The sequence below is a fragment of the Lytechinus variegatus genome, chromosome 1, assembly GCF_018143015.1.
Source record: "Lytechinus variegatus isolate NC3 chromosome 1, Lvar_3.0, whole genome shotgun sequence".
NCBI lineage: Eukaryota > Metazoa > Echinodermata > Echinoidea > Temnopleuroida > Toxopneustidae > Lytechinus > Lytechinus variegatus.
This window is the reverse complement of record NC_054740.1, coordinates 1772896-1780717: the sequence shown is the minus strand read 5'-3', so window position 1 is coordinate 1780717 and position 7822 is coordinate 1772896. Positions and strand designations below refer to the sequence as shown.

Genomic DNA, 7822 nt, shown 5'->3' with positions numbered 1-7822 from the left:
TTATTTTAAACAAGAAATGGCTTACCCTGAACAATATGTCTGTGAAAATAATACCAGATTTGCAGCGATACTCAAATGGGAGCTCATATTTATTTGGATGTAAGCAACATGTATTCATTTTAACTAAGTATGGTTTGTGATTGTCGCTTAAAAGTTTCACCTTGGTAACAGCAGTTTTCCATATATACATAATAATGAAAAACACCCAAGTTTAAGGTGAATACTTCACTTGCATACATGAGTGAAATTCCTGACACCAGAGCCTTACCCAGTTAAAATATTTCTCGATATTGTGTAGCATGAGTTGTACTGCGTGAATATAATGCTGATATATATAAGAAATAATTGCTTACAAGTATCAAAAATTTAACCAAAATGAGTAAATCAAATACCACATAAAATAAATTTTCTCTTTTAAAGGGGAATATAACCTTTGGAACAAATAGGCTTGTGTAGAAACAGAAAAATCAAAGAATAAGAATAAAGAAAGTTTGAGAAAAATCGGACAAATAATGAGAAAGTTATGAGCATTTGAGTATTGCGATCACTAATGCTATGGAGATAGCAAATTGGCAATGCGACAAAGATGTGTGATGTCACTTGTGAACAACTCTAGATATATTTCACTTGAATTGCCTCTTTTATCACATCTATCCATAGATCATGTGTTCTTTCTACATGAGGGCATGTAATACATATTTTTTAAGAATACATCATGGATAAAGAGTTTGTATCATCATAAGAAAAAGCAAAAAGAGACATTTTGAGGGTATTTTATAGTCCACCAAAGGGAAAGTTGTTCATCAGTGACATCACACATCCTTGTCGCATTGCCAATGGGAGGATCTCCATAGCATTAGTGATTGCAATATTTAAATGCTCATAACTTTCTCATTATTTGTCCGATTTTTCTCAAACTTTTGATGATCTGTTTCTTTGATTTTTCTGTTTTCACACAAGCTATCTTGTTCCAATGGTTTCATTCTCCTTTAAGTGAAATCAACTTTTTGTTGGCGTGGACTTCTCCTTTAAAGTATGTAACAATAAGGATCAGTGCGAACGACCCATCATTTTGCAAGTGCATGCAGACCCAAAATAACTCAAAAACGTGAATTTGTGTACAAATCCAATGCAAATAGTGTTTTTAGTCAAAATTCATAAATTGTATTATTTTTCCATTTACTGCTTAAAATCAATTAAATTTATCTTTTTTATGGTCAAAATGAAGTCCCTGACAATTTCCATTGAAAAAAACAATAAAAAACAAAAAGTCGAAAAACAGAGAAATACATAAGAAATTTAGAAAACAATAGAATGCTTAAGAAAATAAATGTGATGTTGAAATTTTTAAAAAATAAATTTGATCAGATGCCTATCTAGATTATGTGAAACAAAAAGTAGCATTTTAGGGGCATTATTTTATTAATTAGAGCAAACTTATGATTTTACGCATATATTGGCAAATTAATGAGCAATGAGATTTTTCACAGAATTATATATATTGAAATTTTGTAGATAATGCCATGGGTAATGCGCGTGCCAATTTCCGTCGCGATCGAGCGATGGACGACCGAGATCATAAGGGGGGGGGGGCTGAATCAGGCCCCCCCAGTCTTCTTAGGTGTTGAAATAGCCCAGTCTATTTAGGGTTAATAATCAATTAGCACAAAGGAAAGGTTCACTAGATTTATGAATCAGCCCACTGCACTCTAATGATGAGCAGACCAAGTTGCTCCTGAAAAATGTATTGTACTACATAATTACTTATTCCTATGTAAAGCATCTCTTAAATTATTATCCCCCTAAGTATAAGATTACCGGTAGACCAATTACTCTCTGCCAAAGACAATGGATCTGTTCTATGTTTCATATGATAAAATACAAAAGAACGTCTTTGATCCTCATTTGACCTGTGTTTTGCATATTAATGTTTTTTTAAACTCAAAATTTCACAACCTTCTTATCTTAGTCATATTTTGATGAAATTATCAGTGCTTCTTTGGTTTTTCTCTATTTTAATATTCAAATTACGTTTTGCTGGAGTCTACCTTTTCTTTGATAGGCTCCATTGTAATTTGGCAATGTAATTGGTCTAATGTTATATATTTGGGATAGCACAGATACCGTTTATAATATGTGCAAGCTTTATGCACTCTCATTGGCGTATGAAGGATACCTGCAGGGTTGCTAGAAACCATATTCTATGTTTGATTGATCATCCATCTCTGAACTCATCAAGGAAGTACTTTATCTTGTGACACCTGTAAAAAAATAAAAGGGGGGTATTGAGAAACTTATAACAAACATAGCCAAACTATTTCATCTGCATGCAAAACTTAATGGTTTCAATTATCAATTCTTTTTATCGCATATTGCCAAAAGTCAGTGATCTACATTATCACTATCGATATCAATATCCATTGATATGAATATCAACATCAGGTGAGGGAGGACATTTGCTTATTCAGTTTATTTTATTCCAATCGCTCAGCTGAAAACTTTTATATTCTGTTATATGAAATATGTAAAAATGAAAGGGTGCTAATTGCATTCACCTTTGTTTACCAGTCTAAACATTTAGAAGTAGAAAAAAAAATAAATGAGGGCATAAATGGGGCACTTAATAAGAGGTGAAAGAGGGGACACTGCAGAAGAGATATTTCACTATAAAAAAAAGGAGCGCAAGAGTGCAATAAAGACAATTTGAATCAATATTCAATTAAAAGAAAAACTCATAGAAGGGAACAGGGGTAGTATTTTGAGATCCATTTCATCTCTGAAAAAAGAATCCCTTAAAATCCCTTTGAATTGATATTCTTCTAAGAACAATTTCATCTTCATTTTATTATCACTCTAAGACACAAATGGGTGTGTCTTAGAGAGATAATTTCATCTTCATTTTATTATCTCTCTAAGACACACCCATTTGTGAAGCAACATCCAATGAGAAAGGCTGTAAATAAAATGCAGCAGTCTCATCTCATTCATCCAATGAAAATCTTTTACGCCAGATGTGGATTTAATCTTTTAATTAGTTACATATGTAAAATTGCATAATTGATGTGTAATGTCGTTTTGATAGTGTCCCTAATCCCCGAAAGAGTGTAACATGGTCCAATAAAATCATTGTCATTGTCTTTGCAAAAGCAAACAATACTCTTATTCTTATCATTGTTTAGATGTCTATTTCGCATCATAAAAATTGTCTAAGTTGCAAAAACAAACAATACTCTTATCATTGTTAAGATGTCACTTTCTTTTGCATCATTTTATGCATAATTTCAGAGAAAAATTTATTAAACTACAGTCTTTTGAAATTTTTCATTAACCCTAATTCTGCCAGGGGAGGGAGAGGGCCATAATGCCCCCCCCCTCGACAATTTTTGCGATATCTGCTGCGCAAATTTTTTTGACCTCGCCGCTTACTGACTTTTTACTTTTAAGTCTCGCATAAATTATGAGACCAAATTTGTGACACCCGGGTGCGCGGTTACGACATTACACGTCAAAATGTAAGTGTATTTTTCATGTACAAATCCAATGCAAATAGTGTACCGGGTATTTAGCAAAAAATTCAGAAACGTATCATTATTTCTACTTTTACTAATTAAACATTATTAATTTTGCCTTGTTTAAAAAAAATACATAAGAAATTAAAAAAGCGATAAAGTACATAAGAAATCGGTCTTGGCACCAGGATTTTTTCATTCACAATTGTTAGGAATGCTATAAAGAATATTTCACCAAAAATAGCATTCTGTGAGCTTTATTTAGTGAATCAGAGCAAAAAGTATGATTTCATGAATAAAATACATAAGTTTCATGAATAAATTAGAAAATTAATTCCTATAAAATAAAAATAAAAGAATTCAGTGAAATTTACCAATGCAACTGCGTTGGAAATGTCACTCTCTACCATCATGCAAATTTTCATTGTGATAGCGCAATCCGTGGCTGAGATCTTAAGGGGGCCCTAATGCCCCCAAGAATCAAAATACCCCAGGAGATTTAGAGTTAATCTACAGGAATAATGTTGGAGTATCAGTCACTGTCAATGATTACATAACTTTCCTTCATTCTCATTTTAACTTTGGAACAAATAAACTGAATCAAACATGGAGCTCATGTTCATGTAAAAAAATCCCCTCCAAAAGTGATAATTGTACTCACCACTACACAAAACAGCATATTTGCATGACTTTTGTTCCATCAGTCCATGTTGATGAAATCAGGATTGACACTGAATTAAATGTGGAGCGTAGAGTTGTTCCAACTGTCCCAGATGATGTCACTGAAATTGAAATGATTATTTATTTAGTCTATCGAGGTATACATGTCCTAAAGCTTCAGGTACTCACCACTCATTGCACATGCAATTTCAATGGCAAATGCACAATCTTCGTGACTGTAGTGTGACAAACGACTCCTTTAGTATTAATATTTTGTACATAAAATTGCAAATTGTAGAGAAAACAAAAAATGCAGTTTTTTAGGTGTATGCACCTTCATTTATTTTTTCCAACAATAGAAAATGCTTTAAAAACTGAGAACTGAGGAACAAGAAAAAAAAATTGCATGATAAATCGAGTGTGTAGTAGCTATAAGGACACCTTCAAAATCGGGCGGCAAAATTCAAAGGTGTTTGGAAAAGATGGAAGCGATATTTTGGTTTGAGATATTTCTAATCATAGTAAATTAATATATGATTTGCCACTTTTGGTTAGTGTCCATCACTACCAATTTTCAGACAGGGATTATTTTTTAGAAAAAACACATCTCTTCTGAATAGGGTCTATGTACAATTACATTTATAAGCAAGGCCAAGCCTACCTCAAGTGATGTTCGAGCAGGCTTTTCTCCTCTTCATTACCGCTCCACTTCCCCGAACTTCAAGTCGGTGAACTCGCTCAGATACTCTGAGTGGCAAAGGTGGGGAAAAATGCATATTTATTGTAAAAAATATCCCCCAAAAGACATCAACAATAAATAAAAGCTAGATTTCTTGCTCTAATCCTCCGGTTACCTCAATAATACAAAATGCTATGCCTTGGAATGGAAATTTGAGTGTAAAAAAGGGGGTCCCCACTGCGGCACATACCCACCACACATTATGTACTAAGTACCTTGGCTCTAAGACCAAGTCTAAGTCAAGAGTAAGAAATTAAACTTGGCGCTAATGCAGTTTCGCACCAGCCGGTTACCAGCATACCTCATCACCAATATTTGTTCCCAAATGTCATGACAAGTCTCTCAGTCACATTTCGATGTCAATATATCCACCACTTTTCAAAATATCTTGATCGGGAATGGCTGTATTTCGGCTTCGATCTCAACGTCGTTGATCGACACGGCGTAGACATCGCTTCACAGATCGCTTGGATTCACCGTGTACCGTAATGTTGATATGAACTGAAGTTAGCAACCAAATCATGCGAGAATGTGGCGAACAAACTGCCAGCATGCCTCATGCGAATCTATGTTCGCATGATTTGGTTGCTAACTTCCGTTCATATCAACATTACGGTGCACGGTGAATCCAAGCGATCCGCGAAGCAACACGGCATAGACATCGCTTCGCAGATCGCTTGGATTCACCGTGCACCGTAATGTTGATATGAACTGAAGTTAGCAACCAAATCATGCGAGAATGTGGCGAACAAACTGCCAGCATGCCGCATGCGAATCTATGTTCGCATGATTTGGTTGCTAACTTCCGTTCATATCAACATTGCGGTGCACGGTGAATCCAAGCGATCCGCGAAGCGACACGGCGTAGACATCGCTTCGCAGATCGCTTGGATTCACAGTGCACCGTAATGTTGATATGAACTGAAGTTAGCAACCAAATCATGCGACAATGTGGCGAACAAACTGCCAGCATGCCGCATGCGAATCTATGTTCGCATGATTTGGTTGCTAACTTCCGTTCATATCAACATTACGGCGCACGGTGAATCCAAGCGATCCGCATAGCGGCACGGCGTAGACATCGCTTCGCAGATCACTTGGATTCACCGTGCAATGTAATGTTGATATGAACTGAAGTTAGCAACCAAATCATGCGAGCATAGATTCGCATGCGGCATGCTGGCAGTTTGTTCGCCACATTCTCGCATGATTTGGTTGCTAACTTCAGTTCATATTAACATTACGGTGCACGGTGAATCCAAGCGATCCGCGAAGCGATGTCGATCAACGACGTTGAGATCGAAGATGAAATACAGCCATTCCCGATCACAATATTTTGAAAAGTGGTGGATGTATTGACATCGAAATGTGACTGAGAGACTTGTCATGACATTTGGTAACAAGTATTGGTGATTAGGTGTGCTGGTAATCGGCCGGTGCGAAACTGCATTAGCGCCTTAAACTTTAATGCATTGTTGGTTGGGGGGGGGGGTAATTTTTACGATAAATAGGGCCTATTCATTTTATTTTTCCCACCTTTGAAACTCGGAGTATCCGAAATTACAAGTTCACCGAGTTGAGGTTCGGGTAGGTGGAGCGCAGTGTAGCGGTGGTTAAGTGGAGCCTGCACAGACATCAATTGAATTGAAGGTACATGTAATGTAGGCCAAGCCAAAGCCTTAAGCCTATGAAAAAAGGCAAGGAAAGGGCACTGTGCAGAGCACCACCACCATGCCATGGCTGACAACGTCCACACCATACAAATTAGAGAATAATCAATAGGGTCTAAAATTATTCTTTGAGATCAAATTTAAGAAGTCATAAGAATGTATTTCAACGTTTGATGATTGGTTTTAAAGATGAAAGCAAAGAAAAAGTTTTTACATGTTCACAGTCAAAACAGCAAACGCCACGGCTCGAGAGCCGTTGTCATCGCCACAACTCTAGGGTTCGACTTCACGTACCGTACCGTGCGGTACTTACGCCGGCACGCACGATACCGCAGTTTGAAATAACTTCATCAGTGATAGGTTATTCTGATTTCTACTGATACTCCAGCTAATTTAGACATATATAGAATATTAGTATACATGTAAATGCTTACCCTGAAGTGTCTTGACATGTCAAAAAAGGGCAGGCAGTCAATTGAGAACAAGTTATTACGGACGTCGATTGCACGATCCAGCACTTTGACTCGACTTCGTTCATTAACGGTTGCATTTTCAAATACACGAATCACGTGCGCGCTCTGCTGACGATCGGACTTGGCATTTAGTCTTTATTCGAAACATGTTTTGGTTGAAGTGTCAAATGAAATATCAATTTTCGACGACGACCTACCCGGGCGACCTACAGAACCTTTAAACATTTATGCTAAAGAAAACACCGGGAGAAAAATAAAGGGAACATTTTGAAAACGTATTTGTAGTATGCATTGGCGGCGGAAGCCAACAAAATTTAGGGGGGGGGGTCCATCTGAAATTTTGGGATGCATGCATGGTCCATCTGAAATTTAGGGATGGACGCAGGCAAAAAAATTGACATTTGAATTTAGGGGAGTGGATTACCAAAAATATTTGACAAGCAAAAAAAGGGGGGTTATCAACCTAAATATTAGGGAGGGGGGGGGACACAAACATTTCAGGGAGGGGTGGGGGCCCACGTGAATTAAGGGGGATGCATGCAGGAAACAAAGTAGACAAGCAAAAAAAAGGTTATTATATCAACAAACAAATTAGAAGGGGGGAACGTCCCCCCCTTCTGCCCCCCCCCCGCGCTTTCGCTGCCTATGGTTGTATATATATATATATATAAATGTTTTCATAATGAGGTCATATAAAATTGTAAATGCACTCGTCGTGAAGGTGTTGTGGCTTAGTGGATAAGTCTACGGACTGTGAACCACAAGGACCGG

At 36.9% G+C, this 7822-nt stretch overlaps 1 long non-coding RNA gene across 3 annotated transcripts; it reads right to left on the bottom strand.

Moving 5' to 3' along the window:
• Positions 1-1456: 1456 nt before the first annotated feature.
• Positions 1457-7159, bottom strand: LOC121408624. 3 transcript variants are annotated; one of them, XR_005969071.1, is made up of 4 exons: positions 7013-7159; positions 4831-4916; positions 4171-4291; positions 1457-2261 (listed from the first exon to the last, which is right to left on the bottom strand). It is a non-coding gene; the product is annotated as an uncharacterized LOC121408624 (long non-coding RNA). The 3 variants fall into 3 exon arrangements; XR_005969079.1 differs by lacking the exon at positions 7013-7159 and adding an exon at positions 5210-5249; XR_005969074.1 differs by lacking the exon at positions 4831-4916 and having other exon boundaries at positions 7013-7152.
• Positions 7160-7822: the final 663 nt, after the last annotated feature.